This window comes from Mesoplodon bidens, assembly GCF_964165515.1.
Source record: "Mesoplodon bidens genome assembly, chromosome: 14".
Lineage (NCBI taxonomy): Eukaryota > Metazoa > Chordata > Mammalia > Artiodactyla > Ziphiidae > Mesoplodon > Mesoplodon bidens.
Window position 1 is genome coordinate 5027662 of NC_138170.1, and position 23197 is coordinate 5050858.

Consider the following 23197-nt stretch of genomic DNA (forward strand, 5'->3'; position numbering starts at 1 on the left):
TAGATAGGGATTGCATTGAATCTGTAGATTCCTTTGGCTAGTAGAGTCATTTTCACAATGTTGATTCTTCCAGTCCAAGAACATGGTATATCTCTCCATCTCTTTGTATCATCTTTAATTTCTTTCATCAGTGTCTTATAATTTTCTGCATACAGGTCTTTTGTCTCCTTAGGTAGGTTTATTCCTAGATATTTTATTCTTTTTGTTGCAATGGTAAATTGGAGTGTTTTCTTGATTTCACTTTCAGATTTTTCATCATTAGTGTATAGGAATGCCAGAGATTTCTGTGCATTAATTTTGTATCCTGCTACTTTACCAAATTCATTGATTAGCTCTAATGGTTTTCTGGTAGCATCTTTAGGATTCTCTATGTATAGTATCATGTCATCTACAAACAGAGACAGCTTTACTTCTTTTCCGATTTTGATTCCGTTTATTTCCTTTTCTTATCTGATTGCTGTGGCTAAAAATTCCAAATCTATGTTGAATAAGAGTGGTGAGAATGGGCAACCTTGTCTTGTTCCTGATCTTAGTGGAAATGTTTTCAGTTTTTCACCATTGAGGATGATATTAGCTGTGGGTTTGTCATATATGGCCTTTATTATGTTGAGGAAAGTTCCCTCTATGCCTACTTTCTGCAGGGTTTTATCATAAATAGGTGTTGAATTTTGTCAAAAGATTTCTCTCCATCTATTGAGATGATCATGTGGTTTTTTCTCCTTCAATTTGTTAATATGGTGTATCATGTTGATTGATTTGCATATATTGAAGAATCCTTGCATTCCTGGAATAAACCCCACTTGGTCATGGTGTATGATCCTTGTAATGTGCTGTTGGATTCTGTTTGCTAGTATTTTGTTGAGGATTTTTGCATCTATGTTCATCAGTGATATTGGCCTGTAGTTTTCTTTCTTTGTGACATCCTTGTCTGCTTTTGGTATCAAGGTGATGGTGGCCTCATAGAATGAGTTTGGGAGTGTTCCTCCCTCTGCTATATTTTGGAAGAGTTAGAGAAGGATAGGTGTTAGCTCTTCTGTAAATGTTTGATAGAATTCTCCTGTGAAGCCATCTGGTCCTGGGCTTTTGTTTGTTGGAAGATTTTTAATCACAGTTTCAATTTCAGTGCTTGTGATTGGTCTGTTCATATTTTCTATTTCTTCCTGATTCAGTCTTGGCAGGTTGTGCATTTCTAAGAATTTGTCCATTTCTTCCAGGTTGTCCATGTTTTTGGCATAGAGTTGCTTGTAGTAATCTCTCATGATCTTTTGTATTCCTTCAGTGTCAGTTTTTACTTCTCCTTTTTCATTTCTAATTCTATTGATTTGTCTTCTCCCTTTTTTTCTTGGTGAGTCTGGCTAATGGTTTATCAATTTTGTTTATCTTCTCAAAGAACCAGCTTTTAGTTTTATTGATCTTTGCTATCATTTCCTTCATTTCTTTTTCATTTATTTCTGATCTGATTTTTATGATTTCATTCTTTCTGCTAACTTTGGTTTTTTTTTTTTTTTTCTTCTTTCTCTAATTGCTTTAGGTGCAAGTTTAGGTTGTTTATTCGAGATGTTTCCTGTTTCTTAAGGTGGGATTGTATTGCTATATACTTCCCTCTTAGAACTGCTTTTGCTGCTTCCCATAGGTTTTTGGTCGTTGTGTCTCCATTGTCATTTCTTTCTAGGTATTTTTTTTTATTTCTCTGTGATTTCTTCAGTGATCACTTCGTTATTAAGTAGTGTATTGTTTAGCCTCCATGTGTTTGTATTTTTTTACAGATCTTTTCCTGTAATTGATATCTACTCTCATAGCATTGTGATCGGAAAAGATAGTTGATACAATTTCAATTTTCTTAAATTTACCAAGGCTTGATTTGTGACGCAAGATATGATGTATCCTGGAGAATGTTCCATGAGCACTTGAGAAAAATGTGTGTTCTGTTGTTTTTGGATGGAATTTACTATAAATATCAATTAAGTCCATCTTGTTTAATGTATCATTTAAAGCTTATGTTTCCCTATTTATTTTCATTTTGGATGATCTGTCTATTGGTGAATTTGGGATGTTAAATTCCCCTACTATGAATGTGTTACTGTCAATTTCCCCTTTTATGTCTGTTAGTATCTGTCTTATGTATTGAGTTGCTCCTATGTTGGATGCATAAATATTTACAATTGTTATATCTTCTTCTTGGATCGATCCCTTGATCATTATGTAGTGTCCTTCTTTGTCTCTTCTAATAGTCTTTATTTTAAAGTCTATTTTGTCTGATATGAGAATTGCTACTCCAGCTTTCTTTTGGTTTCCATTTACATGGAATATCTTTTCCATCCCCTTACTTTCAGTCTGTATGTGTCTCTAGGTCTGAAGTGGGTCTCTTGTAGACAGCATATATATGTGTCTTGTTTTTGTATCCACTCAGCCAATCTGTGTCTTTTGGTGGGAGCATTTAGTCCATTTACATTTAAGGTAATTATCTATATGTATGTTCTTATTCCCATTTTCTTAATTGTTTTGGGTTCGTTATTGTAGGTCTTTTCCTTCTCTTGTGTTTCTTGCCTAGGGAAGTTCCTTTAGCATTTGTTGTAAGGCTGGTTTGGTGTTGCTGAGCTCTCTCAGCTTTTGCTTGTCTGTAAATATTTTAATTTCTCTATCAAATCTGAATGAGATCCTTGCTGGGTAGAGTAATCTTGGTTGCAGGTGTTTCTCCTTTATCACTTTAAATATGTCCTGCCAGTCCCTTCTGGCTTGCAGAGTTTCTGCTGAAAGATCAGCTGGTAACCTTATGGGGATTCCCTTGTGTGTTATTTGTTGTTTTTCCCTCACTGCTTTTAATATGTTTTCTTTGTATTTAATTTTTGACAGTCTGATTAATATGTGTCTTGGCGTATTTCTCCTTGGATTTATCCTGTATGGGACTCTCTGTGCCTCCTGGGCTTGATAAACTATTTCCTTTCCCATATTAGGGAAGTTTTAAACTATAATCTCTTTGAATATTTTCTCAGTCCCTTTCTTTTTCTTTTCTTCTTCTGGAACCCCTGTAATTCAAATGTGCGTGTGTTTAATGTTGTCCCAGAAGTCTCTGAGAATGTCCTCAGTTCTTTTCATTCTTTTTTCTTTCTTCTGCTCTGCAGTAGTTATTTCCACTATTTTATCTTCCATGTCACTTTTCCGTTCTTCTGCCTCAGTTATTCTGCTATTGATCCCATCTAGAGTATTTTTAATTTCATTTATTGTGTTGTTCATCATTGCTTGTTTCATCTTTAGTTCTTCCAGGTCCTTGTTAAATGTTTCTTGCATGTTGTCTATTCTATTTCCAAGATTTTGGATCATCTTTACTATCATTATTCTGAATTCTTTTTCAGGTAGACTGCCTATTTCCTCTTCATTTATTAGGTCTGGTACGTTCTTATATTGCTCCTTCACCTGCTCTGTGCTTTTCTGTCTTCTTATTTTGCTTATCTTACTGTGTTTGGGGTCTCCTTTTTGCAGGCTGCAGGTTCGTATTTCAGGTTGTTTTTGGTGTCTGTCCCCAGTGGCTAAGGTTGGTTCAGTGGGTTGTGTAGGTTTCCTGGAGGAGGGGACTAGTGCCTGTGTTCCGGTGGATGAGGCTGGATCTTGTCTTTCTGGTGGGCAGGTCCACGTCTGGTGGTGTGTTTTGGGGTGTCTGCGGACTTATTATGATTTTAGGCAGCCTCTCTGCTAATGGGTGGTGTTGTTTTCCTGTCTTGCTAGTTGTTTGGCATATGGTGTCCAGTACTGTAGCTTGCTGGTCGTTGAGTGAAGCTGGGTACTGGTGTTGAGATGGAGATCTCTGGAAGGTTTTCACCGTTTGATATTATGTGGAGCTGAGAGTTCTCTTTTGGACCAGTGTCCTGAACTTTGCTCTCCCACCTCAGAGGCACAACACTGACTCCTGGCTGCAGCACCAAGAGCCTTTCATCCACACGGTTCCTCAATTTGGGATGATTCGTTGTCTATTCGGGTATTCCACAGATGTAGGTACATCAAGTTGATTGTGGAGATTTAATCTGTTGCTCCTGAGGCTTCAGGGAGAGATTTCCCTTTCTCTTCTTTGTTTGCACAGCTCCTGGGGCTCAGCTTTGGCTTTGGCCCTGCCTCTGCATCTAGGTCGCCGGAGGGTGTCTGTTCTTCGCTCAGACAGGACGGGGTTAAAGGAACAGCTCACCGGGGCTCTGGCTAACTCAGGCCTGGGAGAGGGAGGGGCACGGTTGCGGGGTGAACCTGCGGCGGCAGAGGCTGGCGTGATGTTGCACCAGCCCGAGTTGCGCTGTGTGTTCTCCCGGGGAAGCCATCCCTGGGTCCCGGGACCCCGTCAGTGGCGGGCTGCACAGGCTCCCCGAAAGGTGGGTGGGGATAGTGACCTGCGCTCGCACACAGGCTTCTTGGCGGTGGCAGCAGCAGCCTTAGCATCCCACGCCTGTCTCTGGGCTCCATGCTTTTAGCCGCGGTTCGCGCCCGTCTCTGGAGGTCCTTTAAGCGACGCTCTGAATCCCCTCTCCTCACGCACCAGGAAACAAAGAGGGAAGGAAAAGTCTCTTGCCTCCTCGGCAGCTCCAGACTTTTTCCCGGCCTCCCTCCCGGCCAGCTGTGGTGCACTAACCCCTTCAGGCTCTCTTCCCGCTGCCAACCCCAGTCCTCTCCCTGCACTCTGACTGAAAGCCGATACCCGAGCCTCAGCTCCCAGCCCCGCCCGCCCCGGTGAGCAGACAAGCCTCTCAGGCTGGTGAGTGCTGGTCGGCACTGATCCTCTGTGCGACAATCTCTCCGCTTTGCCCTCCGCACCCCTGTGGCTGCGGTCTCCTCCGCTACTCCAAAGCTTCCTCCCTTCCGCCACCCGCAGTCTCCGCCCGCGAAGGGGCTCCTAGTGTGTGGAAACCTTTCCTCCTTCACGGCTCCCTCCCACTGGTGCAGATCCCGTCCCTATTCTTTTGTCTCTGTTTATTCTTTTTTCTTTTGCCCTACCCAGGTACGTGGGGGAGTTTCTTGCCTTTTGGGGGGTCTGAGGTCTTCTGTCAGCGTTCAGTAGGTGTTCTGTAGGAGTTATTCCACGTGTAGATGTATTTCTGGTGTATCTATGGGGAGGAAGGTGATCTCCGCGTCTCACTCTTCCGCCATCTTCCCCGGAAGTCTGAGTTCACTTTTAAGCATGTTGACTTTGAAGTGTTTGGAAAACTAGTATTAATAAATAATTGCTTATAAGAGGCTGAAGCCTGAGCAGGAGCACTGAGCTAGAGAAATAGATTTGGGAGCTTTCAACATAATGTGAACTACTGACATGAATGAGACCACTCAGAGACTGTGTGTAGAGCGTGGAAAGGCTAAGGACAGGTTGCCAAGAGGGTAGAGGAAGACCAGGAGAGAGTGGTGTCCTTGAAGCCAAGGAAAGAGTACAATGTTAATATTGTCAAATACTGCTCAGAGGTCAAGTAAGATAAGAACTGAAAAGGGGCTACTGGATATTTTGAGGTGATAGATTTATCTTTATTTAGATAAGGTATATGTGACCGTTATGTAAGTTGAATATATATGGATAGGTATACATATAGTGAAAATGTATATATTTAGTGGAAATATACATAATTATGTATAATTTAGGAACCGCCATAAATCCCATCACCCAGCAGAACTATTGCTAAAATTGTGATGTGTGTCTTTCTAGATTTTTTCCTACATGTAAATATATTCTTTATCTAGATATATGTCTATATATAACAAAATGAGTTCCTACTATAAAAATATGAGACACTGCATGAATTTGCTTGTCATCCTTGTCCAAAGACCATGATAATCTTCTCCACATCTTTCCAATTTTAGAATATAAGCTGGGGAAGCACACAGCTTCCATTGAATTAAGCAACTAGGAGATCATTTGTAAATTTGCAAGGCTAATTTCAGTGGAATGGTGATGGTAGGAGCCAGATTGTGTGGGATGGGAAATGGGTAGGCAGTGAGGAAATTGAACAAACATTGTAGACCGCCGTCTCAAGAAACCAGACTGTGAAGGGAGAGGGAAGTAGAAGATGTCAAGAAAGGAGTAGGATGGAGAGTTGTTTTTTTTTTCTTTTGTATTTTCAGTTTTTACTTGGACAAGGACTTCCCACTGACTAGAAGGAGCCAGCAATCAGGGATGAATTGAAGATACAAAGTAGAGGTTGTGATTGATGGAATTGAGGCCTTAGGAGGCAGGAAGGGAAGGGGTGTAGAAAAGAGGGACCAAACCTATCTTCCAAGAAGGCAACAGGGAAGGAGATGAGAGTGGGAGAATATGCCGATAAGTTTATGGATGACTCACCTGAGGTGATTCTAGTCACCTCAGAATGAATATGGCTGGTACCCATAAGTAGTCAGTTATTTGATGAAGTCTTTTTGAACTTGCATGAAATAAAAAAACTGCCATATTGGATAAGATGCATTATCTATTAACTTGTATCCTGAGAACGATGCCAAGAGATGTATGTTAGAAAGGTCTAGTCTTCTCTGACAAAATGTAAGGTCAAAAATGGTTCCCAAATGCTTTAGTTGCCTTAAATAACCTATTAAGATTTATTATCTACATATTTCTGTGAAGCTACTTGAAGCTGTGTACTTTGTTAGCTTGTCTGCCCCCTGTGAAATAAAGTATTTAACCTAGGGAAGTTTGCATTGTATGGTGGGGAAAACAGATTTGAAACAAATCTTGGTTGAATTCCATCAACTTTGGGAAAATAACAACATTCTTGTGCTTTAGTTCTCTTATCTTATAAAACTGGAATACTATTGTATTGACCTCAGGAAAAATAGAAGATATCGTAAGGTAATAATATATGTGAGTGTTCACCACATGCTAGTGTCTTCATACATTACGTTTTTATACACATCGTGTCACTCTCAGTGATCAAGGGCTCCCTTTCACTCCTGTACACCAGGATTTGCTGATAGAAACATGAAACTCTTAATGATTATAAATTTTGGCCCATGACCAGGAGAAATCTTGGGCCAGGTTCAGAGAAATCTTTGTTGCTGTGAAATGTAAATATCATGAACTAAATGGAAAAGACTACTACTTTGAAATATACAGACTCAGCAGCCCATTTTCATTTCCTAAATGCCATGGTACATTTTTTTTTTGTATTTACAAAAGCATATCACATGAGGTACTTTTTGTCCCATAAGCACAAAATTTAATGCTACAGATGAGCAGAAGGAAACCTGGGTTATTGTTTCTCTTTTTACATATGATTTTCTATAACAACAAGCTTAATAAGGTGATTTACCAGCAAGCATATATGCTGAGTACCACTGGTACTGAAATATCAATCTTCACTACAAAAGACTTCTAAGCAAATATAATTGCTATAATGTGTTATGACCTCTCAAGTCTAGTAATTCAATTGAATGGGGCAAGGATAACACAATGCAGGTGAATTATCTCCCATTTTACTAAGCTTCCACAGATGCATAGCAGTACCTGATGGGTGAATAAGCCACTTTAAAATGGGAAACTGAAAGAGGCAGCGGTATTAGGCTTAAATCATTTGAGTTTCTGCAACTTAATTCCTTGTTAACTCACCAGCACATCAATGGATTTAACTTTGACCTTTAAAATAAAATATAATAACACACCAGAGCTTGCTTTAAAAATACAAGTCCTTAAATACTAATTAAGTATTGTTATAATCACTGAACAATTTAAAATAGCTCTTACTTAAATATCTGTATTTATTTCTTTATATCATGTCTTAATATTCTGATTACTTTGTCTTCTTGAATCTCCATCCTGGGGTTACTTGAATGCTTTTTCATATTCTTGCTCACTTTTGTTTTTGGCATTTTTCTGGCAGCAGTTAAAAAGAGCGTTCAGTATTTCCCTGTTATTCTGTTGCACAAACTACTCAATATCGCTCCACCAGGGCATGCAAAGTTTGGAGATGCTGGTTACTTACCACCTGATTTAAGTGCCCTGGTGAAATGGAAGGATACTGGCCCTAGAGGTGTCCGTCCTCAGCGAAGGTCATGCTCTGAACACTCCTTGCTCGGTGAATGGTTCTTGCTTTTACATCTGATGAGTCAGAGCCAGTCTCATCTCACCAATCAGCATGAACAAGTCTGATACACCTTGATGTTTCCCACAGCATTTGCCTGGGCCTTGCTCACATTGGCTGGTTATTACATTTGCTGTGAATGAGTGAATGGATGGATAAATGGATGAAGGAAGGGAGAATTGGAGCATATGGGATTTGACTTTTCTGCTAGAATATGGAAGGCACTCTGAGGGAGGAAAACCACTTTCGTTTTTCAGGTAAGTGGTATCTAAAGTGGCGCATTCTGAGTTGAAAATCTCCTTTTTGCATAAGAGCACTGGTATTGTATTTTAACTAGAGTCATTTTGTGTGTGCTTGTGTGTGTGTCTGATTGTGAGACTTGAACTTGGCAAAGAATCAAGTCCACGAGTACTCATAACATTTTTACTAAGTGTTCAGTACTGTCCTAATCATTGTAAAGGGGTCAGAGTCCCTGTCCCTGAGTGTATTTGAGAGGACAGAATTTATATAAAGCATATAGAGAGCAGCACAAGGCAATCTGTATTCAAATTAAATATGTGGCAGCTATTCTGGTTAGATAGAATACTGATGGCATCCAGAGAAAGGAAAAGTCATTGGGCCTTGGGGACAAAAGGCAATTTGGGTCAATGAGGAGAAGGAAGATTTCCTAAGGGCTACTGTGGGCCAAATTGCAGAGCTTGTACAATCCTTCACAAAGAGTTCACCACATGGATCTCAGCAGAGAATCAAATACCAAGGCAGACCTCACTACTTTGCTGAAGGAAGCCCTCAGGTTACTTTTTCCTGAACAAAATGACACCCAGGTTTAAAGCATAATAAATAAAAACTAGTGATCCAGTTAAAATAAATACTGAAACTGTGTATTTTTTTAAAATATGTAAATAAAAAGAAACCCAAATATAAATTTAAACATAAATATAAGCATAACATAAATAGTTTATAAATAAACTGTATGAATTTATATTCTCTAAACCATACCAAGGTATCACTTGTTTTAGGTCTCTAAGAAGTACTGACCTATATCTAAAAATATGTCCAAAAGATATTTAAAAAAAATTATTACTCCCTAGGAAATAGACTCTACTATTGAAAAGATAAAAAATTGATATTTGAAAAAAGTTAGATAAGTATTTGGGACATTTTATATATGTATACTTAAGCAAACATTTATGTAGGATGCAATTCCCTATTGTACATGTGATAGACAAGAGGTAAAAAACTTGATTTGTGCCCTAATGAGTTTAAACTCTAGTGGGTTATGTAAAACTAATGTCAATTTCTTAACAATGAGCTAGTTACGAAAAAAGTAAGGTCTTCTGTTACTGACTGTAAATCCAGTAGCGATTTAGGGTTTATGGAGAAGACACAATGTGAAATCAGTGTCTGGATTTTGGGGGATGACAAGGAATATGTTCCAGGTGGGGATTTGGGGAAGTGGCATGAACCCTACTTTATAATGTGGTCCAAACCTGATTAGAACAGAAGACTTATGTTAAAGAAATAAGATCCAGTAGACCATGGTCAGAAAGTGGAATGACAGCCTTGTTACAAAGACTTGGGACTTGTTGGAGAAGAGAGTTAAGCAGTTACTTTGTTCTAGAAAAGGAATGTTTCCGAAAATTAGTTTGGGTGGAATTATACAGCAAGATGAAAGATAAGGAGAGCAGTTTATGGTTATTTTGCTGTAATCTGAATATGAAATGTTGAGGTTTTTTTTTTTTTTAATTTTTTTTTGCGGTACGTGGGCCTCTCACTGTTGTGGCCTCTCCCGTTGCGGAGCACAGGCTCCGGACGTGCAGGCTCAGCGGCCGTGGCTCACAGGCCCAGCCGCTCCACAGCACGTGAGATCTTCCCGGACCTGGGCATGAACCCGTGTCCCCTGCATCAGCCCGCGGACTCTCAACCACTGCGCCACCAGGGAAGCCCGTTGAGATTTCTATGAAGATTAAAGTTATATAATCATTGCATATGGAATTCTAATTTACAGGAGGTTAGAAGGACATAGAATAAGTTAATTGCCAATTAAATAATATGTTCCTATTAAATAATTTGAAGTTACTTTTGGATTATAAAGATAATTTCTCAAAATACGTTGTCTGAAATATTAATGGTTCTTATTTTCGGCTTTTGGAATCTACTGCCTAAATCAGAATTGCAATGCTGCTGAAGGATAATAGGCAGAACAGTGTTAACCTTTGGTCAGATATATTTTGTTTAGAAAAAACAGAGTGCTGGTTGGGACTTCAGAAACCTAACAGAGTATAGATTCAGCACTGCTTATCTGGATAACACATATGTTCACATCTGAATGGAAAACAAACCATAATTTAAAAGTAGACTGAGTTTGTTTATGCTCCAAAATGAATTTAAATGATGAGACTGTGAATGTAGTGAAAAACAAGGAAATGAATATGACATACTAGTTTTCATTTTGAATTTCAAATTACTGGCTTTCTATTAGTATACACCAGGAGTAGTAAAATTCTATTAAGTTGGCACATAGTTTTAAATTTTATGTGTATGCTATTGTAAGTATAAAACTCATTTCAGTGAGATATGGACATGGTTATTTCTTTTTCAATCAGCAAGCTCTAGGCTATATACTATTAGTCTAAACTTGTCATCCTGACGGCCTTCAGGCTGTGGAGCTTTCGTCATATATTCCTTTTTGGTGATGTTTTGTTTATCTGGGTAGAAGCAAAAAGCGGCTCTGAAGAGGATTTAATAGTTTAATACTTATTTAATGTGTGTTTAACAATATTAAGGTATTCTTTAGTAGGCATTTATGCTCAGACGTGAAGTGTTATTACAACCTTTTAAAATTATTGGAATGATGTTTTTGCTCAGCAGTGTTTCTTTCTGTGTTTTGTTAAAAGGTATGGGTTTACCATAAATAGAAGTCTTGAAGATATTGCAGTACTTGAGGGTAGTGTTAGAGTTACCTGCCACACCCCCTTCCACTGAAAATAGCAAAGAACAGTTGGAAATTACACATCTCTTCAATTTTGGTTAAAAATGATGATGGATCTTCTAATTGCAGGAGCAACTTGCACTGAGCAAGGGCTTTGAATGGTTATCACGTAGAGGACAGTGATGGGCGACATGCTGCCTCCTTAGAGTCAGAGGAAGAGAAAATGAGCTGAAATTGAGCAAAGTTAACGGTGGAAAATAAGAAGCAGGACTTTCCCATAGTTAAGCTACTTGATTAGGCCATTTCCATACCCAGGGTACTACCAGGAAGAGTGCTGAATACCCCTCACCGTCCATTTAGATTTACTCTCTAGGGGTGTTTGAAGTATAATCACATGCCTCCTTCTCTGTTTTTTGTTTCTCAACTTCTACTCCTGCCTGTGGTGCATATACACACATACTCTTCTCAACTATAGAAAAAAGCCCCTTTTACAATAGGGGGCCTGAATATTCGAGGTAACTTCCTTTATTAACAACAGAAAATGAGAACTGCTATTGTATTTTAGATAACATTTTTGGAAGACTTATTTTTGTAGCCCTCAAATAACTTCAAATTACTTAGGAATACAGTTTCTTTGGAAACATTTATTCCCTATTAAGCGATTATACCTTGACCTTCATTTCTGCTTTTGGTGAACTGAGGGGTGTGACTCTCTCCCCCTGTCACTTTACATTCTTCACAGGGATCACTACTATGGCAGTGATTCTCAGTAGAAAAGGTATCTTCTGGGGAAACTGTCAGAACTTTGGGGGATATTGGGTATTGGCGCACATGTGGTTTAAAAAAAAAAACGAATGATTTTGGTATGTCATTTCATTTCCCTGTTAAGAATCGCTTCAAGGCATTGGATCCCCTAAAAAGCATAAGTACCATTCAGGAAATATAATAATGATTCCAGCGATAATGGTAATAACAGCAGTGTTATTGCTTCTGGTCCCAGGATCTCCACAGAGATATCCCATATCTTCCTCATCACTGCTTCCCTGCTGGCGTGTGTGGCCGTGGACTGTGATTACAACAGTGGTTCTCAAAGTGTGATTCCTGGACCAGTAGTATCATCTGGGTACTTGTTACAAGTGCAAAAAAATAAAAAAATAAAAAATAAATAAAAATAAAGCAGTTTCTCAGACCCATCCCAGGCCTAATGAATCAGAAACTCTCTGGATGGATTTGTGTATGAAGATGCCCTCCAGGTGATTGTGATACACACAAAGATTCTAGAGCCACCTGTCATAGTTTCCTATTGCTGCTGTAAAAATTGACCACAAACTTGGCAGCTGAAAACAGCACAGATTTCTTCTCTTGTACTCTCTGCAGGTCACAAGCCCAGGTGGACTTGGTCTGAGTCTTCTGCTTGGCATCTTACAAGGCTGAAACCAAGGTGTTGGTAGGGCCGAGTTCCTTACTGAAGGCACCAGAGAAGAATCCACTTCCAACCTCATTCAGGGTTTTGGCTGAATTCAATAACCAGTGATGGTAGAACGGAGGTCCTTGTTTCCTTGTTGGTGGCCAGCCAGGGCGCTCTCTTAGCTTGCAGAATCTACCCACATTTCTTTTCATGCTTTCCATATAGCCCCATCTAGCAGTGGTGGGTTGAGTCCTTTTCACACTTTGAATCCCTCTGCCTTCCTCTTCTGCCCTGCCTGACGTCCTGTCTGCTGCATCTGTATGACTGCCTCTTCGACCCACAGCCAGGAGAAAGCTGTTTTTAAGGGCTCAGCTTTACATTGGGCCCACTTAGATAATCCAGGGTCATCTATCTAGTTTCAGGTCCGGTGACTAGTAACCTTAATTATATCTGCAAAATCTCCTTTACGATGAAATGTAACGTATTCACAAGGGATCCAAGGTCATGGGAACCAAAATTCTGTTTACTTGGTGAAACTTATCACAGGGTCCTTCTTTTGGCTTTGCCAGGGTGCTGTGTTGCTCACCAGGTGACCCAGCCTCACCACCAGCATCCCATTCTTGCCCAGGGACCAAAGGTGGCTAGGGGAAACTGAACTGAGGACCTGCCCTGCTTCACCAGGAAGTGAAGCTGCATTTCCCATGGGATCCACCTGTGCAGCAGGGCACCTACCCTTTGTGTCCCTCCTCAGCTCCTCCCTCCCTCACTCTCCAGAAGGGACTGGCCCCTGGTTTTTGCATTCCTGTCCATATCTCTGCTTTTTTCCCGTGGTTCAGAAGTACCATGATAATGCTGGCATAGACCTAAGCCTAGGGATTCTTCTTTAGAAGCAGTAAGCATAGTGCTTATGAGCACAGACCCTAAAGCCAGGCAATTTAGGTTCAAATTTTGTGACCTTGGGTAACTCTCTTAACTGTTTTATGCTTCAATTTCCCTGTCTGTAAATGGCAGATAATAATAATGTCAGATCATTAGCCAGTGTTATTATTACTTATGAAAGAAACAGAATGATTCAGTGTTTCCAGGCTTGATTCTTGAAATGCTGAAGAAACTTAGAAAATTCTCTCTTTTTCATATCTCACTTTTTCAACAAAGCTTTGTTTTAAAACATCTTGCCTTGCAGGGTCTACATGGGTCCCCACCCCGATCGATGTGTTGAACTGGGTAGGGTGATAATCATACAGACAACATGGCAAAGAAGTAAAACTATCACTTTTTGCATGTGCAATTATTTCATTAATTTTCAGGACAAATTCATAAATTATATAAGGTTATTAGCATTTTTGTTTTACAAATGAAGAAACTGAAGCTTAGGTTAAGTAGCTGACTCAATATCATACATATGAAGATAGGTGAATAAACCAACTATTAGTCACTAATTTCTCATGAATTTGCCTATCAACCAAAGCTAGCTTGTCTTCCAAGAAAGCCTCACAGAGTTTGTTGGCAGTAGTGCTCAGTATTGGTAAAAAGAGAAATTCATGAAGGGAACATGAAGCTGGAGTCCTTTGGAGGGAAGGCAAGTTTGGGTGGCCCCCTGGGCAACTAAAAAGCATCCTGGACCATTGTTTTGCAAAAGAACAGTAGAAAGAATGGTGAGAACTCAGAAGGTTGAGGCAGAGGGTTCAAAGACATTTTTTTCCAGGAACATCTGGCTATGGGGAATTTCTGCAGTGAATTATGCATTGCATTAACATATTTGTCATTTGAAGGCACTCCTAGGGATAGGTACCTTGAGAGATTTTCTGGTTATCAGGACACTGTCTAAATTAGCAAAGCACATGACCCTTGGCTGCTCATATGGGAGCTTGTTTTACACTGTTAGTCTTTATTGTTAGGTTTTGCTTTTTTCGTTGTGAGTGATGAGTGGCTGCTAGCACCTTGACCCATGCCTCTTCCTTACCCCATGGAAAGAGTCTGAAATTATCTAAGTTATTACCATATAGGTTGTTTTATCACCTTTCATGTATATGCAATTTGATACTTTTCAAGGAGAATATCTTCTCAGAGATTAAGTAAATTGCTAAGAGCTTGTTCTTGGGCTTATAAAATTGCAATGTATGGACGAGGACAACCCTGTTGTCTCTTGTTTTCTACAACCCCTGTTTTTCACTCTTTGTGTCTAGTCAATACTCTAAGTTTCCCTAACCAAAACAAGTAGAATATGTAATTTTTTTCTTTAAATTTTAATCATTGAATAAAAAGATATATTTTCTTTACAAAGAATCTCTTTTAGGGGCAAAACAGTCTGCATGAATTGTACACATGCATAGTATGAATTTGAGGCATGTTCCTTTGGAACATGAGAGGCTGGTGTGTGTGACTACACACTTCATTTGCCTTCTTTTTTTTTTTTTTACATCTTTATTGGACTATAATTGCTTTACAATGGTGTGTTAGTTTCTGCTTTATAACAAAGTGAATCAGTTATACATATACATATGTTCCCGTATCTCTTCCCTCTTGTGTCCCCTCCTTCCCACCCTCCCGATTCCACCCCTCTAGGTGGTCACAAAGCACCGAGCTGATCTGCCTGTGCTATTCAGCTGCTTCCCCCCAGCTACCTATTTTACGTTAGGTAGTGTATATATGTCCATGCCACTCTCTCGCTTTGTCACAGCTTACCCTTCCCCCTCCCCATATCCTCAAGTCCATTGTCTAGTAGGTCTGTGTCTTTATTCCTGTCTTACCCCTAGGTTTTCCATGACATTTTTTTCCTTAAATTCCATATATATGTGTTAGCATACGGTATTTGTCTTTCTCTTTCTGACTTACTTCACTCTGTATGACAGACTCTAGGTAATCTACCTCATTACAAATAGCTCAATTTCGTTTCTTTTTATGGCTCAGTAATATTCCATTGTATATATGTGCCACATCTTCTTTATCCATTCATGTGATGATAGACACTTAGGTTGTTTCCATCTCCGGGCTATTGTAAATAGAGCTGCAATGAACATTTTGGTACATGACACTTTTTGAATTATGGTTTTCTAAGGGTATATGCCCAGTAGTGGGATTGCAGGGTCATATGGTAGTTCTATTTTTAGTTTTTTAAGGAACCTCCATATTGTTCTCCATAGTGGCTGTACCAAGACACATTCACACCAGCAGTGCAAGAGTGTTCCCTTTTCTCCACACCCTCCAGCATTTATTGTTTCTAGATTTTTTGATGATGGCCATTCTGACTGTTGTGAGATGATATCTCATTGTAGTTTTGATTTGCATTTCTCTAATGCATAATGATATTGAGCATTCTTTCATGTGTTTGTTGTCAATCTGTATATCTTCTTTGAGGAAATTTTTATTTAGATCTTCTGCCCATTTTTGGATTGGGTTGTTTCTTTTTTTATTATTGAGCTGCGTGAGCTGCTTATAAATTTTGGAGATTAATCCTTTGTCAGTTGCTTCATTTGCAAATATTTATTCCCATTCTGAGGGTTGTCTTTTGGTCTTGTTTATGGTTTCCTTTGCTGTGCAAAAGCTTTTAAGTTTCATTAGGTCCCATTTGTTTATTTTTGTTTTTATTTCCATTTCTCTGGGAGGTGGGTCAAAAAGGATCTTGCTGTGATTTATGTCATAGAGTGTTCTGCCTATGTTTTTCTCTAAGACTTTCATAGTTTCTGGCCTTACATTTAGGTCTTTAATCCATTTTGAACTTATTTTTGTGTGTGGTGTTAGGGAGTGACTTAATCTCACACTTTTACATGTCCCTGTCCAGTTTTCCCAGCACCACGTATTGAAGAGGCTCTCCTTTCTCCACTGTACATTCCTGGCTCCTTTATCAAAGATAAGGTGGCCATATGTGCGTGGGTTTATCTCTGGGCTTTCTATACTGTTCCATTGATATATCTTTCTGTTTTTGTGCCGGTAGCATACTGTTTTGATTACTGTAGCTTTGTAGTATAGTCTGAAGTCAGGGAGCCTGATTCTTCCAGCTCCGTTTTTCGTTCTCAAGATTGCTTTGGCTAATCGGGGTCTTTTGTGTTTCCATACAAATTGGGAAATTTTTGTTCTAGTTGTGTGAAAAATGCCAGTGGTAATTTGATAGGGATTGTATTGAATCTGTAGATTGCTTTGGGTAGTAGAGTCATTTTCTCAATGTTGATTCTTCCAGTCCAAGAACATGGTATATCTCTCCATCTATTTGTATCATCATTAATTTCTTTCATCAGTGTCTTATAATTTTCTGCATACAGGTCTTTTGTCTCCTTACGTAGGTTTATTCCTAGATATTTTATTCTTTTTGTTGCATTGGTAAATGGGAGTGTTTTGTTGATTTCACTTTCAGATTTTTCATCATTATTGTATAGGAATGCCAGAGATTTCTGTGCATTAATTTTGTATCCTGCAACTTTACCAAATTCATTGATTAGCTCTAGTAGTTTTCTGGTAGCATCTTTAGGATTCTCTATGTATAGTATCATGTCATCTGCAAATAGAGACAGCTTTACTTCTTCTTTTCCAATTTGGATTCCTTTTATTTCCTTTTCTTCTCTGATTGCTGTGGCTAAAACTTCCAAAACTATGTTGAATAAGAGTGGTGAGAGTGGGCAACCTTGTCTTGTTCCTGATCTTAGTGGAAATGCCTTCAGTTTTTCACCATTGAGGATGATGGTGGCTGTGTTTTTTCATACATGGCCTTTATTATGTTGAGGAAAGTTCCCTCTATGCCCACTTTCTGCAGGGTTTTTATCATAAATGGGTGATGAATTTTGTCAAAAGCTTTCTTTGCATCTATTGAGATGATCATATGTGTTTTTTCCTTCAATTTGTTAATATGGTATATCACATTGACTGATTTGTGTATATTGAAGAATCCTTGCATTCCTGGAATAAACCCCACTTGATCATGGTGTATGATCCTTGTAATGTGCTTTTGGATTCTGTTTGCTAGTATTTTGTTGAGGATTTTTGCATCTATGTTCATCAGTGATATTGGCCTGTAGTTTTCTTTCTTTGTGACATCCTTGTCTGGTTTTGGTATCAAGGTGATGGTGGCCTCGTTGAGTGAGTTTGGGAGTGTTCCTCTCTCTGCTATATTTTGGAAGAGTTAGAGAAGGATAGGTGTTAGCTCTTCTCTAAATGTTTGGTAGAATTCTCCTGTGAAGGCATCTGGTCCTGGGCTTTTGTTTGTTGGAAGATTTTTAATCACAGTTTCAATTTTAGTGCTTGTGCTTGGTCTGTTCATACTTTCTATTTCTTCCTGATTCAGTCTTGGCAGGTTGTGCATTTCTAAGAATTTTTCCATTTCTTCCAGGTTGTCCATTTTTTTGGCATAGAGGTGCTTGTAGTAATCGCTCATGATCTTTTGTATTTCTGCAGTGTCAGTGGTTACTTCTACTTTTTCATTTCTAATTCTATTGATTTGAGTCTTCTCCCTTTTTTTCTTGATGAGTCTGGCTAATGGTTTATCAATTTTGTTTATCTTCTCAAAGAACCAGCTTTTAGTTTTATTGATCTTTGCTATCATTTTCTTCATTTCTTTTTCATTTATTTCTGCTCTGATCTTGATGATTTATTTCCTTCTGCTAACTTTGTTTTTTTTTTTTTTTTCTTCTTTCTCTAATTGCTTTAGGTGCAAGGTTAGGTTTTTTATTCGAAATGTTTCCTGTTTCTTAAGGTAGGATTGTATGGCTATAAACTTCCCTCTTAGAACTGCTTTTGCTGCATCCCATAGGTTTGGGTCATTGTGTGTCCTTTGTCATTTATTTCTACGTATTTTTTGATTTCCTCTTTGATTTCTTTAGCGATCACTTCGTTATTAAGTAGTGTATTGTTTAGCCTCCATGCATTCATATTTTTTACAGATCTTTTCCTGTAATTGAAATCTAGTCTCATAGCGTTGTGATGGGAAAAGATACCTGATGCAATTTTAATTTTCTTAAGTTTACCAAGGCTTGATTTGTGACCCAAGATATGATCTATCCTGAAGAATGTTCCATGAGCACTTTAGAAGAATGTGTCTTCTGTTGTTTTTGGATGGAATGTCCTATAAATATCAATTAAGTGCATCTTGTTTAATGTATCATTTAAAGCTTGTGTTTCCTTATTTATTTTCATTTTGGATGATCTGTCCATTGGTGAAAGTGGGGTGTTAAAGTCTCATAATATGAATGTTTTACTGTCGATTTCCCCTTTTATGGCTGTCAGCATTTGCCTTATGTATTGAGGTGCTCCTGTGTTGGGTGTATAAATATTTACAATTATTATATCTTCTTCTTGGATCGATCCCTTGATCATTATGTAGTGTCCGTATTTGTCTCTTGTAATAGTCTTTATTTTAAAGTCTATTTTGTCTGATATGAGAATTCCTACTCCAGCTTTCTTTTGGTTTCCATTTTCATGGAATATTTTTTCCATCCCCTTCCTTTCTGTCCATATGGTCTTGTTTTTTTTTAATCCATTCAGGCAATCTGTGTCTTGTGGTGGGAACATTTAGTTCATTTTCATTTAAGGTAATTATCGATATGTATATTCCTATTCCCATTTTCTTAATTGTTTTCGGTTCGTTTGTGTAGGTCGTTTCTTTCTGTTGTGTTTCTTGCCTAGAGAAGTTCCTTTAGCATTTGTTGTAAAGCTGGTTTGGTGTTGCTGAACTCTCTCAGCATTTGCTTGTCTGTGACGGTTTTAATTTCTCCATCAAATCTGAATGAGATCCTTGCTGGTTAGAAAAATCTTGTTTGCAGGGTTTTCTCCTTCATCACTTTAAATATGTCTGCCAGTCCTTTCTTGCTTGCACAGTTTCTGCTGAAAGATCAGCTCTTAACCTGATGGGGATTCCCTTGTGTGTTATTTGTTGCTTTTCCCTTGCTGCTTTTAATATGTTTTCTTTGTATTTAATTTTTGAAAGTTTGATTAATATGTGTCTTGTCATATTTCTCCTTGGATTTATCCTGTATGGGACTCTCTGTGCTTACTGGGCTTGATTAATTATATCCGTTCCCATATAAGGGAAATTTTCAACTATAATCTCTTCAAATATTTTCTCAGTCCCTTTCTTTTTCTCTTCTTCTTCTGGAACTCCTATAATTCGAATATTGGTGTGTTTAATGTTGTCCCAGAGGTCTCTGAGACGGTCCTCAGTTCTTTTCATTCTTTTTTCTTTATTCTGCCCTGCACTAGTTATTTCCACTATTTTATCTTCCACATCACATATCTGTTCTTCTGCCTCAGTTATTCTGCTATTGATCCCATCTAGAGTATTTTTAATTTCATTTATTGTGTTGTTCATTGTTGCTTGTTTCATCTTTAGTTCTTCTAGTTCCTTATTAAATGTTTCTTGCACTTTGCCTATTTCCAAGATTTTGGATCATCTTTACGATCATTATTCTGAATTCTTTTTCAGGTAGACTGCCTATTTTCTCTTCATTTGTTAAGTCTGTTGGGTTTTTATCTTGCTCCTTCATCTGCTGTGTGTTTTTCTGTCTTCTCACTTTGCTTATCTTACTGTGTTTTGGGTCTCCTTTCTTCAGGCTGCAGGTTTGTAGTTCCCGTTTTTTTGGTGTCTCTCCCCAGTGGCTAAATTTGGTTCAGTGGGTTTTGTAGGCTTGCTGGTGGAGGGGACTAGTGCCTGTTTCTGGTGGATGAGGTTGGATCTTGTCTTTCTGGTGGGCAGGTCCAAGTCTGTTGGTGTGTTTTGGGGTGTCTGTGGACTTATTATGATTTTAGGCAGCCTCTCTGCTAATAGGTGGGGTTGTGTTCCTGTCTTGCTAGTTGTTTGACATAGGGTGTCCAGCACTGAAGCTTGCTGGTCGTTTGGTGAAGCTGGGTGCTGGTGTTGAGATGGAGATCTCTGGTAGTTTTTCGCCATGTGATATTATGTGGAGCTGGGAGGTCTTTTGTGGAACTGTGTCCTGAAGTTGGCTCTCCCACCTCAGAGGCACAGCAGTGATTCCTGGCTACAGCACCAAGAGCCTTTCATCCACACGGGTCAGAATAAAAGGGAGAAAAAGTAGAAAGAAAGAAAGAAATAAAGAAAGAAAGAAAGAAAGAAAGAAAGGAAGGAAGGAAGGAAGGAAGGAAGAAAGAACATAAAATAATATAAAATTTATTAAAGTGAAAAATAATTATTAAGAAAAGAATTTTTTTAAAAAAGAAAAAGAAAAACAACAACAACGGCAAAAAATGGACAGACTGAACCTTAGGACCAATGGTGGAAGCAAAGCTATACAGACAAAATCTCACAGAGAAGCATACACATACACACTCTCAAACAGAGGAAAAGGGGAAAATATAATAAATCTTGCTCTGAAAGTCCACCTCCTCAATTTGGGATGATTTAAAGTTGATTGTGGAGCTTTTATCCAATGCTTCTGTGGCTGCTGGGAGAGATTTCCCTTTCTCTTCTTTGTTCTCAGAGCTCCCAGGGCTCAGCTTTGGATTTGGCCCCACCTCTGCGTGTAGGTCACTGGAGGGCGTCTGTTATTTGCTCAGACAGGACTGGGTTAAAGGAGCAGCTGCTTCATGGACTCTGGCTTACTCAGGCTGGTGGGAGGGAGGGGTACAGAGTGCGGGGTGAGCCTGCGGCGGCAGAGGCTGCCGTGACATTGCACCAGCCTGAGGCACACCCGTGCGTTCTCCCGGGGAGGTTGTCTCTGGATCCTGGAACCCCGGCAGTGGCGGGCTGCAGAGGCTCCCCGGAGAGGGGGTGTGGATAGTGACCTGTGCTCGCACACAGGCTTGTTGGTGGCAGCAGCAGCAGCCCCAGCATTCCACGCCCGTCTTTGGGGTCCACGCTTTTAGCCGCGGCTCACGCCCATCTCTGGAGCTCCTTTAAGCAGCACTCTTAATCCCCTCTCCTCATGCATCAGGAAACAAAGAGGGAAGGAAAAGTCTCTTGCCTCTTCGGCAGGTCCAGACTTTTCCCAGGACTCCCTTCCGGCTAGCCATGGTGCACTAACCCCTTCAGGCTGTGTCCACTCCGCCAGCACCAGTCCTCTCCCTGCGCTCTGACCAAAGCCCGAGCCTCAGCTCCCAGCCCCACCCACCCCGGCGGCCGAGCAGACAAGCCCCTTGGGCTGGTGTGTGCCTGAGGGCACCGACACCTTGTGCGGGAATCTCTCCTCTTTGCCCTGCGCACCTTTGTGGCTGCGCTCTCCTCCGCGGCTCTGAAGCTTCCCCCTCTGCCACCCGCAGTCTCCTCCTGCGAAGGGGCTCCTAGTGTGTGGAAACCTTTCCTCCTTCACGGCTCCCTCCCACTGGTGCAGGTCCCATCCCTATCCTTTTCTCTCTGTTTATTCTTTTTTTCTTTTGCCCTACCCAGGTACGTGGGGAGTTTCTTGCCTTTTGGGAGGTCTGAGGTCTTCTGCCAGCTTTCAGTAGGTGTTCTGTAGGAGTTATTTCACGTGTAGATGTATTTCTGGTGTATCTGTGGGGAGGAAGGTGATCTCCACGTCTTACTCTTCCGCCATCTTCCCTTCGTCCTCTTGCCTTCTTATTTGAGTTGATTTGCTTGTTTCATACAGAGGAATGTGTGGTTTCTATGACTTGGTTTTCCCCTTCAACAGATTAATGCCATATAGCCTTTCCTTGCCTTTTGTGCTTGAATTTTACCCGTGTCAAAAGAAGTGGCTGAAAGATTGCTCCCCAAAGTAATTTTTTTTTTTTTTTTCGGTACACGGGCCTCTCACTGTTGTGGCCTCTCCCGTTGCAGAGCACAGGCTCCGGACGTGCTGGCTCAGCAGCCATGGCTCACGAGCCTAGCTGCTCCGCTGCATGTGGGATCTTCCCGGACTGGGGCATGAACCCGTGTCCCCTGCATCGGCAGCTGGACTCTCAACCATTGCATCACCAAGGAAGCCCCAAAGTAATAAATTTAAGTCCAGTGATTTTCTCAGTCACTCTTGTCCTTTCAGTTTTAGATTTATAAGGCCTCTGACCTTCAGGATCCAAGACCCCGCTCCATCTAACTCTACTTCTTGGCTCACAGTTGTCTTGAGGTCTTTGTTCAATATGTCCCATTTTTGCTTCATGCGTGTTAGATTAGTGTCTCTAATTTGAGTGTCACAGCATTTTTGTTTCTCACTTCAGCATCTTTTGGGTGCCATTTCTTTACAGTAATATATTGGAACATGCATAAGGATGTTGTGTGCCTTCCTTGGTCCACCAGCTTAGATGCACAAGTGCGCCCTTGTAATAGTGGTGATTCTCTGCACAATCCCACTCAGTGCCTTTCACTATGGTCTTAAAATGACTTCACTACTTCACTCCTAGTTATCTTTTCCTACAGGACCTCCGTATGCATCATTGTTATTATGCCACTCATTATTCCATTGGAGCTGGAAAGATGTTTTCAGGGAACTTCTCAGAGACTTGCAATCATGTGTCCTAAGTACTGGGTTACTTAGGTAGGTCTGGCTTTGGCAGGGATGAAGTTATCCTGTGTGGATAGAAAGCATCTGGTGTTTTCATCCTTCTACAGCACAGGAAGGTGTGCTGAGCAGCAGAATTCTGGGCACTTCAGAGCTGCTATGTGGCAGTTGGTAGTGTGAATGGGAAATGTGTAAAGTGCTTTTAGGTTTTTGGAGTACAGGCAGCATATCTGTGCCAACTATTGTTGTTGTGAAGGAACCCAAATCTAAATCGGTCTATATGGTTGGATTGCTATGCTTAGTTTATTTAAAATATGGCATTTAGAGAGAGGTAAAATACCAGCACACTGTGTCTTCGCCATTTTTTTTTTTTTTTTCTGAAGCAAATTTGTTGGGAATGTCTGCAAAAGGACTAGCTTTAGCAGGTCAGTAAAGAGATATGTGTCTATTG